This window comes from Passer domesticus, chromosome 8 (assembly GCF_036417665.1).
Source record: "Passer domesticus isolate bPasDom1 chromosome 8, bPasDom1.hap1, whole genome shotgun sequence".
NCBI lineage: Eukaryota > Metazoa > Chordata > Aves > Passeriformes > Passeridae > Passer > Passer domesticus.
This window is the reverse complement of record NC_087481.1, coordinates 39866745-39886301: the sequence shown is the minus strand read 5'-3', so window position 1 is coordinate 39886301 and position 19557 is coordinate 39866745. Positions and strand designations below refer to the sequence as shown.

Below are 19557 nucleotides of genomic sequence, written 5' to 3'. Positions count from 1 at the left end.
TTTGCCTTGCCCGATGCTGTTTCCTGAACAGGGATAATAACAATTCAAACTGACACTCTGCTTCAGTTTTCCTTCCCTACTGGTCTGATAGTGCAGTCCTGATGGCTTGTCACTCTTAATATCCTGCACACTTCCACCGAGTCCCTCGGAGCATCAGAAGGCTTTGATTGTGCCCAGGGCAGCTTGCATGATGCTGAGGTGCCACATACTTACAGATTTGATGAACTTATTCCTTCCTTGACTCTTTTTCCCTACTGTATGCACCTATATATCTGCACGTGCATGCACAATCACACATACATTTTACTGTCAAGGTACTATCAATACATGGGTATTTTTAACTGGAATTTTGCTGCTCCTTTTAGGCAGAAACAATTCTGCAACACCATTTGTTGGCTCTGATACTTTTATTTGTGCATTTTACAGATTATTACTATTATATAAAAGTGCCCAGTGCTTTACAAGACACAAAATACAGATAATCTCTGTCATGAAGAGTGCACAATCTAAACAAAACAGACAACATAGGGCTCCCTGAGAGGCACAGAGGAGTGAAGATTAGTCCTGTTTTGGTTTTATAAATATACTGCTAACATTACTGGACAAGAAGTAGACATGTTTTCTTCTTCTTCTCCTTCCATCCTCCAATTTATAAATGCTTCCCTCTCATTCACACAATAGAATTATGATGCAACATGAAATAAAGCCTGGTTTAGGCTCCTGGCCCCAATTCAACAACCCTGAATCCCATCCTTGCTCCCTGGCGCTCACGTGCTTAAGATTTCTCTGGATTGGTGCCTTAGATCATGCAGTCTATTGACAGCTGCCCTTTTGCTTACAAATGAAACCGACCCTAGATCAATAAGAAAAAAGCGTTATTCTCTTCACCTGTTTAATGCCACGGCTGTGGGTTGCTGTAAGATTTGTAAACAAGCTGATGTCTACAGGGAAAGCTGTAAGACAAAGAACACCTTCCCTACCAAAGGGAGCGGGTGTTCTGTGTTTACATACAAATCACCTTCTGGGGCTTCTTTCAGTGGGCTCCAGAAATTTGGAGTGACAGCCAGGGGCTGTTTATTGTCTGGTGTGCCTCTGCCTGATGCACAGACCCAGCACTATAAAAGGGCACTTGCAGCTTGACCAGTTTTCATCAAGGCATATTTTGGAAAGAATCTGCATTTGGGTAAGGGGCATTTCTGAAATTATGATTCTCTCTCTCTCTCTCTCTTTTTTTTTTTTTTTTTTGCCTTCTCTCTCCACACCCTTACTTATCTCTCCTCCTAATAATTTAAAGGATTTGAGGCTTGTAGGAGCAATAGAATTGTATGACTCAGAGGAAATAATGTGTGCAGTCCTGGAAAAAGGCAGTGGAAGAGGGGTTAATGTCAGTGCCCAACCACATCAGGTACAGGTCCCTGGAGCAGAAGGACTGTCTGGCTGCAGGGGGCTCACCTGGCACTTGGCTGGCAGATTTAATTGCATCGTGACCCAGGTCCAAGTCACTGGATGTCTTCTATGGCTCAGATTCCTATATGGAAGATAGAGATGCATTGTGAAATTGGGGAAATTCACATGCACAAAAGAGAATCAAACATCAGTTGAGATGCTCTGCACTTTTCTCCTCTCAGCATACTTTGTTATTCAAACCTCACCTTTTCTGGACAGTGTCTGGAGGCACCTCCCACCTAGACCTCAGTTACAGAGGTTTGGAGAACTGGGGAAGGTGCTAGGAGAGGCCCCCTGGGTATCCCTAAGTGGGAGGAGGACACTCAGGAAGGTATACTGGAAAATGCAGAGATGAACCAGGATGTTCCTGCTTGAACTCACTGAGCAAGACACAATGAGGCTGGGGAGGTGTGAATGCTGGCCACAGCTGTGGTTGTGCACTGGCCTTGGACCAGTCACTTACCCCTCTGCACCCTTTCCTTTTTGCTGCTCTCAGTATCTCAGCATTCTGGGGCAGGCAAGTCCTCTCCTTTGGCCATCCACAGTGCTCGATTGCTACTGAAACAACGGCGGCACATCTGTGGCCCAAGGTCCCCTCCCTCCTCCTCCAAGCACATCTCATTGGGTCACATTGCTGGCATGCCATGGCCATGATTCAAACCCTACAGATGACCCACATTTGCTTCTGCACCTAAGTTGTGTCCTGCATCAGAGCAGCCACTTTGGCAGGGGGCTTTGGCTACTGCCCCAGCCAGTGAGATCTCAGACCCTGTTGGTCTGATGCTGGAATCGGGGCCTTCTCCCTGGGGGCATCTACACTGCCATGCCTAACCCGGCTGACTGTTGTTTTTGCCCATGCACAGTTTCATTCCCAGCACATTCTTCTTCTGAAACTGATACATCTGTTTTAATTAGTTAGGTTTTCTTTTTCTAGAGGTCTAGAGGAGCCTCCTGCCTTCAAAGACCAACTTTCAAACATTAACTCTTCTAAATGTTTCCCCCCACATGTGAACCCCTCCCTATCCTGCCTTGTAAATTATGTCCAGTTCTGTCCTTTTAGCAGGCAGGTACTTAATGTGATAAATTCAGCTTAGTGTCTCCTTAAGTGTATGTATGTGTGTGTTTATCTGTGTCTGTGTGTGTGTGCATGTGTGTAAAGAAGGAACAAAATAAACTTGTATCAAGGCATAAATTACTCCTCTAGCCTCATAAATTGCCAAGGTAAAGCTCAATTTTTGGACTTTTCTTTCAACTAAATGAGATAATTAATGTAAGAGGGGGGAAGCAAAAAGGGGGAGACCTTCCTCCTCCCTGGAGCCCTTAGCCTTGATGTTTGGCTGTGAAACACCAAGGTTGCTGTGGGGTGGGGATCTCAGGTCTGGAGTGGGGGGAAACAGTGAAGGAGACGGAGATCTGGGAGGGTGGGGGTCATGGGGATGGGCGAGTGTTTTCATTTTGCCAGGGCTGTGGGAGGGACAGTAATGCGGGCTGTGACCCTATTTAATAACATGCCTAGGAAAGCAAGGGGCCAGAAGGGGGGGTGAGAGGGAGACGGAGTGGCTGGGGCTGGCAGGAGACTGTCATGAGATGAAAGTGTCCCTTCGTCCATTCCTTTCCTCCCTCTCTGCTGTCAGCACTTTTTAATGTCAAGCAGTGTGAGTGGTCGATGGGGCTAGCTTCTGTCTCCTCGTATGTGCTTTTTTTTCACTTTCCCCAGAACTTTGGCCAGATGAATTCACTGCTTGGGAGCAACTAGAGAGCGGTGCGGGTGGCCCTGCAGGCGTCCTTTTCACAAGGACCTTGAGCTGAACTTTTTTCAAGTCTTTCTCTGAGGCAAAAGCTTGTCAGGGAATGTCTCCTTTCTGCCCTGCCACTTTCAAGTCCTAGACCACCCTGGGTGTAAAGCTGGTCTTACAAAGCTTCCCTTGAGACCAGTGTGGGCATCACACAGTGAATACTGTCCACATGATAATCCAGTTCCTGCACACTGCACTGAAATTTAGGGAACTTGTGTGTCTCTTTGGTCCCTGCCACCAGTCTGTTGGGAGACACTGGGTCGTGCATCATGCAATACCTCAGTTTCCCTGCCTTTAAAATGGCGGTCATCATCACGACTTCATTTGTGATCAACTTGGTGGTGTATGAAAAATGCACTGTGAGAAACTGTTGCTTTTATCAGGTGTGGTAATCAGTAGGGGAGCTGGTACCACACAGCCCAAAAGCGCCCTGTAACAAGGTGACTGGCCTTGCTGGGACTATGGCCACAGGGCTAGGTCATAAGCAAAGCCACAATCACTGCACATGTGACATCAAGATCTTAACATCTCTGCTGTGTCTGTGGGCCTCGCTTGGCAAGCTCAGCAACTGTGGAAGTAGGTTCAATTTTGATTGCCCCAGGGTATTTCAGAAGGCCCAGAGGTGCCAGCCCTTGTGGGTGAAGAAAATTCATCTTTGCAGTGAAGCTAAGCCACAAGACCCCCAAGAAAAGTGATTTCTGCAGTTTTGCTGATGGGAGCTATCTGATTAAAGAGTGACAAACTGACTGCTTATGTTCATGAGCCTGAGCTGTGCTTTGTTCTGCAGCTGCAGGTGAGGGTACTTTTTGACACTGATGAAATGAAACTATCACCTTTTTTAAGTTTAAGCTCAGGTAACCCAGCAGAGGCAATTGCACTGTCTGTCATTTGTCCCCGTCCTCCCCATAATGTCAATGTCAGCCACACTTGACACATGGACAGAGATCACTAAACTATTCTATGCTTACAAAATGTGTTTAAATTAATGATGGGGTAAAGAAGCGAGGTTCACATTGGTGCCAGCACCAGGACTACTCCATCTTCTCTGCTGGCCAACCACCTTTCCATGCCCAGTGACCAAACATGGCTGTGACAGCGTGTAAGCCGAGAGTCCTTCTGGGGCAGCGCGAGGCACTGGAGGAGAATTTGTCCTCTGCAGTGATTGTAGTGGTGGTCGAGGGAGGACAAAGGAATAGGGGCACAAAGCTAACAGAAAACAGGTTTCACTAGTCTTGTCAATCCCAAGATTTGCTTTGAATTCTCTTTTTTATATCTATGGAAAATCCTCTATCTCCTCTCTGGCCTAGCCATTGGGTTGCTTGACTGGGACAACCTAAAGCTGCAAGTCATTTTCTGCCTGGAAGGGTGCAAATGGGAGGGAGGGGAAGGGTTTGAGATGAGCACCTCTGCTGAGGTAGTCATGAGTCCAGGTGAGCATGGGTGGAAGCTTTGGCACCTTTGCCACGCCGTGGTGGTGTGGGGCAGGGGCAGGGGGATGGTGCCCATTTTGGGGGTGTGCTGTGTGAGGGGGGGAGCTGGGCTGCCTCTCTGCAGCCCGTGGGCACTGCTGTGCTGCTCACAGCAGTGTATGTTTGGTGAGGAGCTTTGGCTGTCTTAAGCACCTTTCGAATACATTGGGCACAGCTCATTGAATCCTCTAACAATCCAGCTCCTGTCTCCTCTCCCCCCTCTTCCCAAGAGCCAGTGTGTTTTTTCAAGAAACAGCAACAATGCCTGTGTCCCACACTCCTGTGAGCTCTGTCCCTATTCCTCCCATCCACAGACTGTCTCCTCTTGCTGCCCCATGACACAGGGCCTCCTCTGAAAAAAGGATTTTTTTGCTGGCAAAAGGTTCCTTGCTGGTGAGGATTTTCCAGAATTCAGCACTTCCCAGGCCCTACTCCTGCATGGAGAGAGCTAGTTAATGAGCCATTAACCAGAGGAAGGGAACTCTCTGGTGGCTGCAAGCAACAATAGCAACAAAATAACCCCAAAACAACAAAGCATACCCAAGAAAAATGCACCAAACATCATGAGGAGTTTCAGGGAAAGGAGAAGGAAAAAAACAAAAGCAAATCCAGAGAGATGCGATTGTAATACCTTAGTTAAAAACGCAATCCTTGGTAAAGTAATTGCCTTCTCTGGTGAAGAGAAGGGTTTAGATTGATTCATTTAGTCCCAACAGCTACTCTTCCCTCTGCCCTCTACAGCCCAAAATTCTCAGTTTGGGCTGGGTGCACAGCAGGAGGACAGCAAGGAATGGTGCCTTGGCACCCAGCACGTCTGCCCAGTGGTCCTGCTCTAGGAAAGGTAGGAGGCAGTGTCGGGAGATGAGGGAAGGAGAGGATACAGGCTCTGGAATGTGGGTAGTCAGGGAGAGTCCTCTTTGGAGAATGCATAGATGTGTTAGAGCTTGGGGAGTGAGCAGTTGGGGGGCAGGGGTGCTGGGGGTGTGCAGATGGGCTATGCAGGGCTTTGAAAATGAAGCAATGCAGGAGCAGATTGGTACATGCAATAGCCACAGTGTCCCAGAGCTAGCTCATGTCAATGGCTTCAATGTAAACCTTCAATGGCCAACCCGGAGAGTTGAGCTGCGCACCCAACAAAGCTCTCTGGGCAGGGAATGAGCACCCACCTGGGAATCAGACCCGTGCTGCTAAACTGAGGCACTTGGGGAGAAGCTCTTTTGCAGTAGGATTGCAGAGTGCTCTGCCCAGGAGATCTCCAGGGTGCCTGCAGCCTCTAGCACTGCTGCAACACAAACAGTGCAAGTTATTCTTTCCAGAACTGCATCCACATTTTCACTGTTCTCATTGCAAACTTGCTTGCTTTGCTCTCCAGCTAAATACTTTGCACCTGGAAACATGCACTTGAATGCCATTTTTGTGGTGCTTGCTGGTTGGAAATCAATATTAATTTACTTGTGCGTGTAAATACAGAAATGTATTTATAAGTTTCAGATCAGTTGCAAACACATGCAAATTCTGTACATAAATTCTCACTCATTTATGTAATCTGTTCAGTAATATCATTAAAGAGAGCACATCTACTGCCTGACTAGAGTTACATTTGCAATGTGCTGAGATCAGCTGTGCCTATTCACACACCACACTCCCTTGCCCATGCGGTTCCCAGCAGTGGGTGATGCTCTGGCTCCAGGTATCTTCTGCTGTTTTCCTGTGGTGTGTTATTACTTTTCTCAAGGGTTTTGGGTTTTTGTCTGTGTGTGTCTTTTTAGCACAAGCAGGTTTGAATTATTCTGAGGTTTGTGGCATAGGGAGGGAATTGTGGTTTCTTTCCGACTAAACACCTGCTGCAGATTGCAAATGCACTGGACTTGATTGCATAGCTGGTCTCCTCCAGTCCTCTGTCTCTCCAGCTGCAGATCTCAAGAAGAGTTAGAATTATTTACAATTCTACAAAAAAGAAACATGGTCAAGCAAGACATCATTAAAATACACTTTTAACAAGACATGGTGTGTGTATTTCTCAGAGTTGTCATTTGAGAACTGCCCACTAAATTATGCTCAGAGAAGTAACTCTGAGTGAAAGGAAAAATTGTCTGGTTAAACATATTGTATGTCAGTGCTGAGAAAATCATTAACATATATATGCTGTAGAGAAGAGAACGCACCAGCTAAAGTCTATCAATAAATATATACCACATTTTTATGATACTGGAATTAAAGAGACCTGATAGAAAAATATCACACTCATTTTATTAAAAAATATGATCTTGTCAAAGCTGTTTCCTTTCCAGGATAAATGAAACTCAGCCATATCAATATTACTGATTTTAAATCGTCATTTTTAAGCTCAATGCTTTATTATTTATAATTGCTTAATAATTCCAGAAGATGTGAATTGGTCGAACCCCCTGATTTCTTGTTAAGCCATTTTGACTATTAAAAATACTACAAAAGCGATCCTGAAAAAAGGCATTGCATTTTAAAGGCACAACAATATATTCCATTGCCATTTTTCACATCAAAATATTTCTGAAGAAGGCTTTCAGTTCAATGAATAGTCCTGCATTTAAAATTGTAAAATAAAGCACACAGGAACTAAGACTCTTCCTTGTATATACTTAAGGTGGAGGAAAGTGTGTACTGTGTTGAATTATTTGATAGGTAATGTATGGTTTAGCAGCTGACAGAGTTTTACACCAGGGCAGAATTAAGACTAAATATTCACTTTTGCAATTTTTATTTCCTGTTGCATAGAAGTCTGCATTGCATGAACACAAATCTTTGCATTTGTTTCCTACACTATTTTAAAAAAGGAAAAATGAAACAAAGATGAACAGGAGCAAATAAAACTCAAGAAAAAGCACATGCTGATGGTAGCTGATTGCAACAAAAAGGAACTGCTTCAGTCAGTCTAAATTAGATCTTGATATTCAAGCATGTACCTGTGGTAAAAACTTCAGGGTGATTATTACTTAGCACGAGGAGAGGTTCCAACACTCCCTGCTTACAGAAAGCTGGAGTTCTCTCTGCTTGCCGTGGTAGGTCCAAGATTGAGCTCACAATAATGTATCTCTATATAGGGCATATTGGTATTAAAATAACTGTCTTGCAGGTATGTTTTATTGTGCAGTGGATACACAAGATCTTTGTTGCATACATGCTGGCTCAGTTTTTCTGAGCTGAGGACATGAATCATCCTCCAAACTGCCATCAGAGCTGATGAGAACTGGGTGGCTATTTGACTTGGATGTCTCAGTCGATGCAAGTAGATCACACTGGAAGACGTTGGGGAAGCACACACACATCTCAGGAGGGTGTTTGGTGCTGGCCTGTGGCTTTGCTCTGGAGCCAGAGGGAAGGCCGGCCTGGGCAGGATGGTGGAGAGGTGTGGGCAGCGTTTCTCGGCCCACGCGTCGCGCTGTGGGGCTGCAAGGGATGTGTGTCGGACACCCTCCACACGCCGGCGCTTGTTAGTGGGCAGTCTGATGTGCACAGTCGCTGGGGCCGGCGCAACCCAGTGACTCCGCACCGGGGGCTGGGTGTTAATTACACGCTTGAGAGCCGCGTGTCTGTGTGTGCAGCCGTGGGCCCGGGAAGACCTCGAGCTCGTCACGCACTCCGTGTGCTCGTGCAGCTGCGGCAGGAGGCGCGAGCCGCGACCCTCTACCCGCACCCTCGAGGCTTCACCGGCCCTGGCGCTGGTGCCACGGTGGGTGTGTGTGCAGCAGGGTGGGTCTGCTGCCCACCGCGTGGGTTTATAGACTCTGCGTGTACCATCCTGAGCGCGGCGCCGAGACTACAGCCAGCTGCTGAACTCTGGTGGTAACAAACAGCCCCATTAATGCAGTGTCACAGATTTCATTAGGGCGTCAGTCCCGACCAACATGGCCATAAATCAGGGAGATGGTACAAGGGCTTGCAAGCCCTGGTTTCAAGGGCCACATAGCCAGAGACTCATAACGCTCAAGAGGAAATGATCATGAATATTATTTAAAAAAATCAGAAATGTATATTAGAAAATCTCTGAGCTTATCAGATGGAGTGAGGTTGGGTAATAGCTGTTATTTATACTGCTTGTGCAGAGTGATAAAGTGGTGCTTTATGACCTGTGGTTTATCACTTAGAATAAGAGTCATGTGACTCCATTAAGGATCCTTCTGTAGAAATGAAAAAGGGTAAATTAATGTGGTTTTTTTATTGTTAAATATTTGCACTCTCCTAAACCCAGTTTTTATTTTCTCTACTTAAGAAGTAGCATATAAGCACAAATAAGTTTAAGTTTTGATTGATGAAGAGGTGGGATGAAAACTCCCTTTATGTCAAAGGCTCTCTGGAGTGAGCCAGCCTCCCACCCACTAATGTCTATCAGTGGGGTTGGGTTCAGAGAGGAGGGAAAGGCAACACAGTCAGCACTGTTAACACCCTAAAAGTCGCTCCCCTTGGCCTCCCTGACCCATCACCTTCTGCAGAAACACACTGTAGTCCTGCTGCTGCCTCAGCCTCACTGCTGCTCTGGGAAGGAAAAAGGGGATCTGTGGAGACCACGGGTGGGAGCAACCCTGGGCAACCTGAGCAAAGAGATGAGATGAAACACTCCCAGGAGAGGACAGGCTCTGCTTGAGCAAAGAGAAACTGAACTCCTCAGTGATGTTTTAAGCACTAGAAACTGTCCTTACAGACCTCCACATGAGCCTTGCCGTGGCAATGAGCTCCATGGAAGCCATGGATAATCTGCAGGACAATGCTGTCACTGGAACCTGAATGGGGGAGCAAAATCACAGCAGTGCTGTTCAAGTGCTGTGGGGATATGCCCCACAAGACCTGTGAGCTGCAGCTGCTGGGGAGGCAGCGAGCACACAGTGCTGGTGGGCAATGGCCACGTTCACCAGGGCATAGGAAAGGAAAGGCAGATGGAGGAGATTAGCAAACTCCAAGGAGTGGCTGGAATGCCACAGGGGTCTCTCCCAAACCTCCCTGGTTTAGCCTGAGATGCTCAGAGATGGGGTTTCAGGAGAGAACCAAGACTGAGCTGCTCAGGAAGAAAGCATGAGAGCAGTCAGACACAGACAAGGGTTTTGCTGGGGGACAGTGATGGACACACTCCTCTATCACCTCTGGTGACTCCTGTGTCCACAGCTCTGCACCACCTACGTGGTGCCTCAGGGCACTTGAAAGGTCTCAGATTCCTACAAGGCTCCCTTTAGCGAGGTGAGGAGTGTTGGTCAGCAGAGCAGTGGAACTGTTGGGTTATTAACACCTTTACAGCCCTAGCTGTACAAGCTGATCAGAGCACACTATGTAGCTAATTATGGGACCCTGCAGTAAAAAAGAAGATTCTCCAGTGAGGCAGAAGTACCATATTTGGTTTTATCTGTATCTGACTCAGTTTTCCTGCTTGTAAAGTGGGGCTTACCACATTCATCTTCATCAGAACATATGTGGAAAGGATTACTTAAAAATCACCTGTGGAGATAAAAAGGACTGCAAGTTTGCTAAAATTTTTGATACAATTTTCTTGAATATTCACTTTCAGAATCTGGATATTTTTCTGTTTTGAAGAATAAAAGTATTGTTGACTTATCAGAACTAGAGAAAAGAAGTTTCAGTAAGCTAAAAAAAAAAAGTGAAAAATTTGTCAACATATTTTTGCTATCTTTTCCCCCTTTTTTGAAAGAGTCAGTTTGGATTCTTAGCTCTTGTTTTAAAAATACAAGTCTGCAAGAGTGCTTGCAGGGAGGGAGCTGCCTGGAAGTGAGAGAGAGTGATGGTTTGGGAAAGAAAGCAACAAACAAACCTGAAAGAGAAGAAGAAGATTATCACATTATTTTTTTGCTTGGTTTTGTTTTTCAATCTGTTGCTTATGTTTAATCTAATAGTAAAGCATTCTGAAGGTGGAAGTCAAGTCTGTACCCTTAAGCACAGTTGCTGTAACTCTTTCCCAGGCTGAGTTACAGCTTGGGGTCCTGTTAAGAGCAGAGTGTCACAGTTACAAAACAGCTCAGATTGGAAGAGACCCTGAGAGGTGTCTGGACTCAGCTCCACTTAAAGTGGGGTCAACTCAAAAAGGCAGGCAGAAGAAGGGCACACAAAATCAGTGGCATAACACACAGGTGGCTGGGGTCTCTGCCTCCTCCTGGCCAGCTTTCCAAAGGAATCTGCATTCAAACTGCACCCTGGGATCAGATGTGACCCAGAGGTGTTTCAGTCCATTTTGTTGTGTGTTCTGCTCAGTGATGGGGGTGGCTTTTCTCTCCAGGTGAGGAAAGCATGAGTAGTGGCTTTCAAGTGACCTTGTGTGTAAGCAGAATTCAGCCTAATGTCTAGCTCTCACAGCATATTGCCTGTGTGTTCCTCACAGTCATTTCCCATCATGGTTATGTGCTAATTGTCTCTAGGGGAAGTGAGAAGAAGACTTATTAATCTGTGCACTCAGGAAAGGTTGTAAATCACTGTGTGTTTCCAGCGATAAAATTGGCGAAATAAATTAAAACAAGCACTAATGACCCAAAGAGAGCTCTGATGTAGTGGGAGTGGGCTGGGGCATATAGCTGTGTTTGGGTATAGGGTACACCTCTGTCATATACTTTGTTCTGACAGTACTCTTGCATATCTCCAGCCACAGTCCCTTGACCCCAGCCAGTGCACTATCAGTATTGTGTATTGTTCTCTCCTCTCTGCTGCAGTGATGACCTTAGGTTTTTAGCTCAGTTGTTCTATCCTCTTTGCTTTTCAGCCCAGCAGAGTTTAGAGTTAATATATCCTGGTTCTCTGACACTTCTCAACAAACACAGTGAACTTTTCTTTAATGCAGATATGCTGAGCAGCTTCAAAGCCAACAGAGGCATATATCCTTTAACAACTGTACAACCTTCTTTTTAGATATTAGTGTAAAAAGGTCCATTCAGAAAGATTTCGCACAGTAAATAAAAAGGCAGGTTTGCAAACAGTCTTTCTGGTGATGAACAACCAGGGTGGAAAAGCCACCCCATAGTCCTGTTTTCCAACAACCTCTTTCATCTGGGAGGCCCACAAAATCCTTCAGTGCCTATTCATCAAATGCCACTGAAATGTCTGATCTCTCTCTCTAGAGAAGATTTTTGTACCAGACAGTTCTATGTTTTCTATGCAGCAACTGTCCCTACAAGAAATCTTCAGAGAATATCCTCCAACATTTTCTGGGATGATTAAATACTACCTGTTTTGCCTCACCATCCAGCTTCAGCCTCTGGATATTAACCAGGAATGACTCATTTTATACCCACCAATGTAAGAGCTACTTCTCACACCAGCAGCAGTCTGCTACTGCTCAGGATTGCTCACCTGCTTGTGGATGTACCTTGCTACCTTCCTTGGAGACCATAAGAGATCATAAGGAAGAAGAATTTTCTTGGTATGATCTTCACAGTAGATTCACTGAATCAGTGTATCCCTCAGCCCCTGTAAGCTCACCAACCTTCTGCTTTTTCCCCAGAAGATGCAGGTCTCTGGATTTTCCCTAACAAGCAAAAAACTGATGAAGTGCTCCTGCTGCAGTTGGCCACCTCTGCTGGGATGTGCACAAATGTCAACAGCAGAACTGTGCTGAAGTGAGGAACGTGCAACACTGCCATGTGAAGTCATGGTTGTGAGCAGAGGCTCCTGCTCCACAGTGCACTCTTTATGTTCCAGAGTCCTCTGTTCCCAGGACCAGTTCACAAAAACCCATCCTCACTTCCTGCTGGATTTGGTCTTTCTAGGCATCACAGACAGAGAGGCAAGACACTGGAACCAAGGATGGCAGTGCCTTAGCTCTCTTGTCTGCCTGGACAGAACCACAGATTTCTCCAGGAGCTGAGTCCAGAAGCATAACTAGACATGGATTAAAACTGCTTTCAAGGAGCTCCCTAAACCAGTGTGTGCCTCTGTCACACAGGAGGTGAGAGCACCAGCTGTCCACTAGCCTGAAGCTGTACTTGGGCAGCACCTCCAAATTAACAGTATTTATCTTGCATCAGTTTCCTGAGTCCTGTGGCGTGAGCTCTGGTTTGTATTTGTGTCTTATAAGAACTCTTAGGAAAAATGTTTTCGGAGTGGTTAAAACAATAAATTATATCTTTCTTTCAGTTATGCTTTTTGTGACAAGCATATAAATGGATGGCACCAACCCAGCCAAGCTCAGAAGTCTGAAAGGCTTTTATTCCGTGTGGTATCACCACTGTACCAGTCCATGTTAGACACCAGCTCAGTCTCTTGGGCCTTACTAGAGCTGTTTTCTGTGTTTCCACACAGCAGGTTGGCTCACAATTTGTTCTTGAAAACACAAAACTTTTTGTAAACAATTTTCCTCTTCAAGGTTTTTCCATATCCTTAACTCAAAATATTTTCTCTTTTCATTAAATGTATTTATTTTTCTAATTTTTGCTTGCTTAACATTCTTGCCCCTTTTCCTGATTCCAATCAAAACTAGTAGTGCTGAAGGATGGTAAAGAGAAACAGAAGAGATAATCTCCTAAAGGGGAAAAAAAAAAAAAAGATCCATTCAGAAAGCTGGGAAACAAAATCAACAAGGAGAGCTTTGAGTGTTCTGTTTTGCTCGGAAAATTGTCGATTCCTTTTGCCTCAAGTGCTGGACCAGATTCTTCTCCGACAGAGTGCAGCCAAGAATTACAAAGCGAGTCAACAGACAGTGGAACTGAGTTCATCTGAAAAGTAGCCAGAAAAAAACCCCTTGGTCTGTGTTCGAGGTGTCCATTTTTAGAAGGAAATTTGCTTAGGCAGAGGAATACCAGCATATTCAGGGTGAGTGGCTCTGTGTATGTGTTTTGGATCTTAGCACAAGGAAGGGATGTCTTGCCACCCCCAGGGGTCGGGAATAGTGCATGCATGGGGAGGACCTATTATATTATTTTTCTTCCACCTTAATGAACTCCTCTCATGTCCACCTCTGATCAGTGGAGTATGACAGAGGGTGATTGAAGGCCAGTCTCCCAGGAAATGAAGTTTGTTCACACAGCCCAAGTATGCTGGCCCTACTCCTGCCTGCCTCTGATTTATAGGACCAAAAATTCCTTCCTCCGGTAACAATAACGCTCTTAAACTCCAGACCCCTCTCCCTCACAGAACCTCCAGACAGGGCAGCCTGAGCCCAGGAGAGACGGGAGGCACCCAGCAAATATATCCATCAACACAACTCAGGTTTCAAAGGAATATGAGACCCCACAGGGTTAGGCTCACAAAGGTGGAGAGCAGAGGAGTGTGGCCACCACCCTGAAGCACCTCCTCCTGGGAAGGAGCAGCAACAGGAATGATTGTGCCATGGACAGGGGCAGGAGCCACAGCATGCCCAATAAACCAGATGGCACAAGCCCAGGGTGATGTTTCCAGGGGAAATTAAGGCACTCTAGTTGATGCTTGATTTTAGGGCTGTGAAGTCCTCAGTCAGGTCTCCTAACATCAGAAGTTTCTTCCTGCAGTGTATTCTCTGGGATGGAGCTGGTGGCTTGTGTGCACTCCAAACGCTTCATCTCTCATGTTGTACTTGGTTTTGAGAGGTTTCCTGTGAGTTCCATGTGTTTTGTAACACTTAAAGACAGCAGCAATGGCTGGGATTGCTAGTTCTGCAGCACCATGGCTCCTGTGTGGCACTGCATGGCTCATGCTGAGAGAGGGCATCACAGGAAAGTGCCACACTGCACCTCAGGAGCATCAGACCATTATGTGGCCCCCAGGTGTGACAAGTAACGGTGTCCAGGGGTGCCAGGCATGCTGAATGGTGCTGGAGGTTTGGCCTGTGCTGTCTAGTGGGGCTGGTTGGTGTCACAGGCTGTCGCCATGCACTGAGAGACAGAACCTTCCCCCAGCCAGGGAGCCAGCAGTTAAACAGTGGGAATGATCTGAGGGCATATTGTTTCCTTTGTTCTGTGCAGTAACATAGACAGGGAGAAACAGTGGGGCCATCAGGGCAGCCTCTAAACTGGCAAGACCCGTGCATACACACACACACTCTTTTTGGAGCTATGGGTCACATGTTTGTGCTTAACATTACAGCCAGAGTTTTGGGTCAAGGAGAGATAAAAAGAGCCCTTTTGCAACAGGAGAGTTGTGGTTGCCAAACTGCAAGGCAAGACCTGGAAAGAATCAAGTTCATTCTGTAACTTTTTTTTTTTATCATTTACTTATTAACAGCTCTCTCTGGCTCTCACCTGAAGTTGCTGACCTGTTCCTCCTAGACAGAGCAATTAACAGGGAGACAATGATCTGCAGAGGGCAAGGAGCAGCCTGTGCTGGGGAGAGGGCAGAGGTGGGGAAGGGCTGTGGGAGGCCGAGGGTCACAGAGGATAGAGCTATTTATGGCCTTAAGAGGGAGGATCAGTAAAGGGCCATCTAGCTTGACTTGACTTCCTCTTGACCTATCACTTCTGGGAGATACTGATGCAACTCCCTGCCCCCATGGGCTTCCAGTGTCCCCAGTGCTTAGGTACAGGGATAGACTGGTGAAGGTGGTAGTGGCAGAGGATAATGTGGTGGACCATGTATCAGCTACACTGAACTTGTGAAATGGTATTTTAAGCGTGAAGAGATCTTGCCAATGTCTTGTGGTCTTCTCGAATACTAGCCCCTGTAACTGCTTGGACAGAGAGACAGGAAAGCTTTTTGCTCTGTCCATTGGCAAAGCACAGTTTCCCCTCCCAGTTTTTGCTGTGGTTATTTGGACAGAAGGTCTGTGGGACAGTAACTCTGTGTTCATGCTGGTAGGTAGCACAGAGGGCTCTGATCCCTATCTCACAGTCTGTGCTAAACACAGTGCAAGTAATTGCTTGACAAAGAGAGAGCAAGTCTGCCTCCTACACTCGTATCTGACCTCCATATCTGGGCCAGCCCCTTGACGTCCTGCTACGAACACTGTTTTGGAACATACCCCTTGTAAATTGCGAGTCTTTGCATATTTGTGTTCTTCAGACCACCTTTCCTTCTTTGCTGGAATGTGCCAAGACTGGTCACAACTTCAGGGGGATTCCCTGATGACACCTTGTCAAGAAATTAGCTTTGTGTTGTAGCTGAGTGACATGATACAAGAAGAACCCTTCCTCTAAATAACTGTCTCCAGAGAAGAGGTTTAAAGGCATGATATTATGTTAGATAACCATGTTAAATTGCATCTAAAAAGGAAGTTGGTAATTCCTAATATATTTTTGATGAAACATGAGCTTTTTTTAAATGAAGAACATTTTTATGGAGCAATCCTATGAGATGCCAAATGTTTTGGCCCTGATCTAGCTAGATATTTAACCATGCACTTAATTTCTTAAGCTGCTTGTGTGCTTGAATATTTTGCTGGATTGAGTCCAAAGCTCTCAGCATTCTGTGTGGTGTCAAAGGACCAGGTCTGCGTTTGCAGCAGCACTGCTGAACTCAGCCTATAATGAAGTAAATCTTCACACAGAATGCACTTTCAGTTACTGTACTATCCAACAAAAAAGTTAAATTTCCTTGGGATTTCTCTCTTAGGTGTGTGTTTTTGATGGTGTTCTAGTAGACAGGTTTGCTAGTCAGAGTATTTGTGGAACAAGGCACTTTTAAGTAAAATTTAGTGGGATCTAATGGAAAATTGTTTTGTTCTAAAAATTCCAGGACTGTCACCCAAGACCTGACTTTAAAAGGGACTGAAGACTCATGGGGAAAGAAATGGAGTGTGTAACCACTCCATCCAGTCAAAGCTGACCAAGATAGTTGGAATCATTCACAGAAATGATTTAAAAAATAATTTCAAACAACAGATGGGGAGGAATTATCACCTGATGGCAGTCAACCGGTGAGCAGAGACCAAGTTCTTGAGTAAAGTAGCTCTCTGCAGATGGCTGGGTTCAATAAGAAAGAATAAAAAATGAACCTGACCATTAACAAAAAAGTGAACAAGTGGGTTTCATTTGTCCTACTGAAGGGACTACAAAGAACAAGAAGAAAACAGCCCTAGGTGGGAAAAGGTGAGTCTGATTTCTAATCTTGTGTGCTGTAATTATGGTGTTAAATGTGCAAGTGTAAAGTGAATAGATGAGATGGCATAACTAGAAAGAATTTGTGGAAGAGAGCTGAGCAGAAAAAGGCTCTGTCAAAGCCAAAAAGGATGCATGCCAACGTTGTTTCTCTTGGCATAGGTCAAAAAGCAGACTGTGTGACAAGAGAGAAATTTGAGAAGACTGAGATAATGCCCAATTAGATCATGCAGTTCACCTCCCTGGGGCCTGTGACAGACTGGTAAGGAATTTTTTTTTTTTTTTCTGAGAAGGGAAAAAAATTGTCAGAAATTTGCATGTTTTTTCAATTCTTTCTCCCAAAAACTTAACTCAAACCAAAACCTCACTGAAAAATGTCCCTTTCAGCTTAGTATGTTCACTTCCCTTTACTGTCTTACAAGAAAAAAAAATCAAATACCTACTGTGAAAAAATGCTTAGTAACTCTATGCTGCAATTTCCTGCAACAACAAAATTTTAGGAAGACCTAATCATGCCTTTTATTATCACTGAAATCCTTCTCAGTCACCTGTAATCCTGAGCCCCATTGCGTCAGGCCACCATGGATATTTTGTTCCTTAGAGTGCATAGCCAGAGCAGAGCCTGACTCACCAGTTCCTGGGTTAGCCCAAGCTGGGATGAGCCATTCACCCCACAAAGCTTAGTTACTTCATTCTTGTGGCTCCTTTTCATTCATATTATGTCTGCCAGGAATTCTTGCATCTCTGGAGGGAGGCTGACCACCTCCATAGCAGCTTTCATGTGAATTGTGAACCTGCCTCCATTTTGAGAAGACCTTGTGGAATTAACATTCTCCTGGGCCCAGAAATCATGGTGCTTAGGTTACCTCTAACTGAAAGCCTGACTGGCTGTGCTAAATTTGGCAAGTGACTTCTGTATGTTGGCAGTTGGAGGGATGGGAGCATTTTCTGAACATGTGCCGAATTTAATGTGGTGAGGCTGTACTCCAAACTGGTATCAGGACCAAGAATAAAACCGTGATTCCCCAAGCGCTGTGTTGTACCGCAATATCTGCTGAGGCTCTTCTGGCACCCCTAAAGCCCTTTTCCCCAGTGTAATTTTCTTACAGCTTTAAATAGTGAAGATTCCTAGTGAGTTTCATTGCCAGGGAGTTTCTCCCTTACTTTACTGTGCTTCATTTTTATTTCCTTATCTTTAGAAAGAAGTCCTTGCTGTTGAATCATACTACCTAACTCTGGTTTTGTTATTATTTCCCACCCAAACTTACTAGGCTTGTCTCCAACTTTAGCAATGTTTTTAACGGTCCTAGGATCTGGGACTGAAATTCTGCACTGTGGTGTGCTGGTGGGGATGTAAATTCAGCTTACCAGACAGTAACAATCAGAACTATAATTTATTTTGGAAAACATGACTATGAAGTATTTTCTTAGCATTACCATATTTCCTTTTTGCCATGTGCAGTAGGTTAAGTTGGAGACACCTGCTGCAGGGAGTGCCTGGCTTATACATACATGGATCTTCTTTCAGAAGAGGAGTGATCCTACTCTTCGATATACTCTATCGATGCGCTAATGAGTACTGGTACCAGTAGCAGTATCTACAGTACGACTGGTGGATCTGAACCTGAGCTGGTCTGATAGCATGTGCAGCTGGAGGGAGAACGCTGGGGTTTGTGACTGCAGCTTCCAACAGAAGGAAGCAGGAGAGGTGCAAAATCACAGCAGCATTACATGTTTGTTAGGAGGTGGTTGCACTGACTGACCTCTGACTCATCCCTCCAGCTAAGTGTTGAGGAGAACTCCCAGGTGTGGGAATGGCCACCCTCTGGGACAGAGATCTGCGTTCCTCCTGCATGTGTGGTACCAGAGGGGTGGATGGCAGAGGGGGCTGCTCTGACATTTCCTCTCCCATTGAGGAGGGAACCTTGTCCTTGCGAGGCCGTTGACAGCCAGCTCAGCCCTGTGTGACCAACAACCGCGGCTCCTGCGTCCTTTCCCCTCAGGTGCTGCGCTCATTAGCTGAGGCCTCGGTTTTATGGGAACCCTCCCACCCAGCTTCCTCCTGCCTTAATGACAGGCCCATTAAAGAGAAGCCAATAAAGCCACAGTGCAAGAATAGCGTGAGGGACGGCTGCCTGCCCGTCCTCTTCATGGGTGAGCCAGGTCTGAGGGCAGGAGGAGGCAGCGATACTCCTGCCTTGCGCAGAGGTGACCCCTGGGAGCGGGCAGAGGCCGCCGCTTGCAGGCCAGCTTTCATGCTCCGCTTTGGGGCTCTCTTGCGTAAACTTTTCCCAGTGTGGGGTTGAGGGGTTTTTTGTGGGTTTTTTTTTTTTTTTTTCATCTCTGAGGAGGGAGGAACAAGGTCTTTTAATGAGGGAAGGATTAACAGGCCATAAGACTCTGCCCTGAAAGAGCCAGTCTGTCTGTGGGGCCGCTCAGCAGGACGCAGGGTAATTGGATTGGATCCCGAAGAGCACCTTGAATCGGTTCTGAGGCGGCCACAGCGGGCTGCTCCAAAGGGGGCCGGGGGCCAGGGAGGAGGGGAGCGTGTGGCTCTTTAGAGTAGCCAGAGCCAAGATGGGGGATCAGCCGGCTCATTAAGGGATTAGAGTGTTTGTTCTTCTCAAGACTTTTGTTGCTAAAACACTTTGCACAGCATTTTCTGGAGCCTGGGGAGCTTAAAGAGCTTGTCAGAGCCCTGCTCCTGTCTCCGCACAGGAGCAGAGACGCTCTTTCCTCTGGCCTTCCTGCCAATGCTTACAGCAGCTATTGCTGGTGACAGCTCCTCTCTCCCAGCCCTTGCCACCTCTGGTCATAGTGCTTCTGTCTCTGTGGGGTTTGAGGTAAAGGGGGAGGATGACAAAGAGGATGAAG

The 19557-nt window shown here is 46.0% G+C and overlaps 1 long non-coding RNA gene across 1 annotated transcript; it reads right to left on the bottom strand.

Moving 5' to 3' along the window:
• Positions 1-489: 489 nt before the first annotated feature.
• On the bottom strand, positions 490-3794 carry LOC135305865 (uncharacterized). Its single transcript, XR_010366854.1, has 3 exons — positions 3521-3794; positions 1453-1528; positions 490-853 (listed from the first exon to the last, which is right to left on the bottom strand). It is a non-coding gene; the product is annotated as an uncharacterized LOC135305865 (long non-coding RNA).
• Between the last annotated feature and the right edge of the window lie 15763 nt (positions 3795-19557).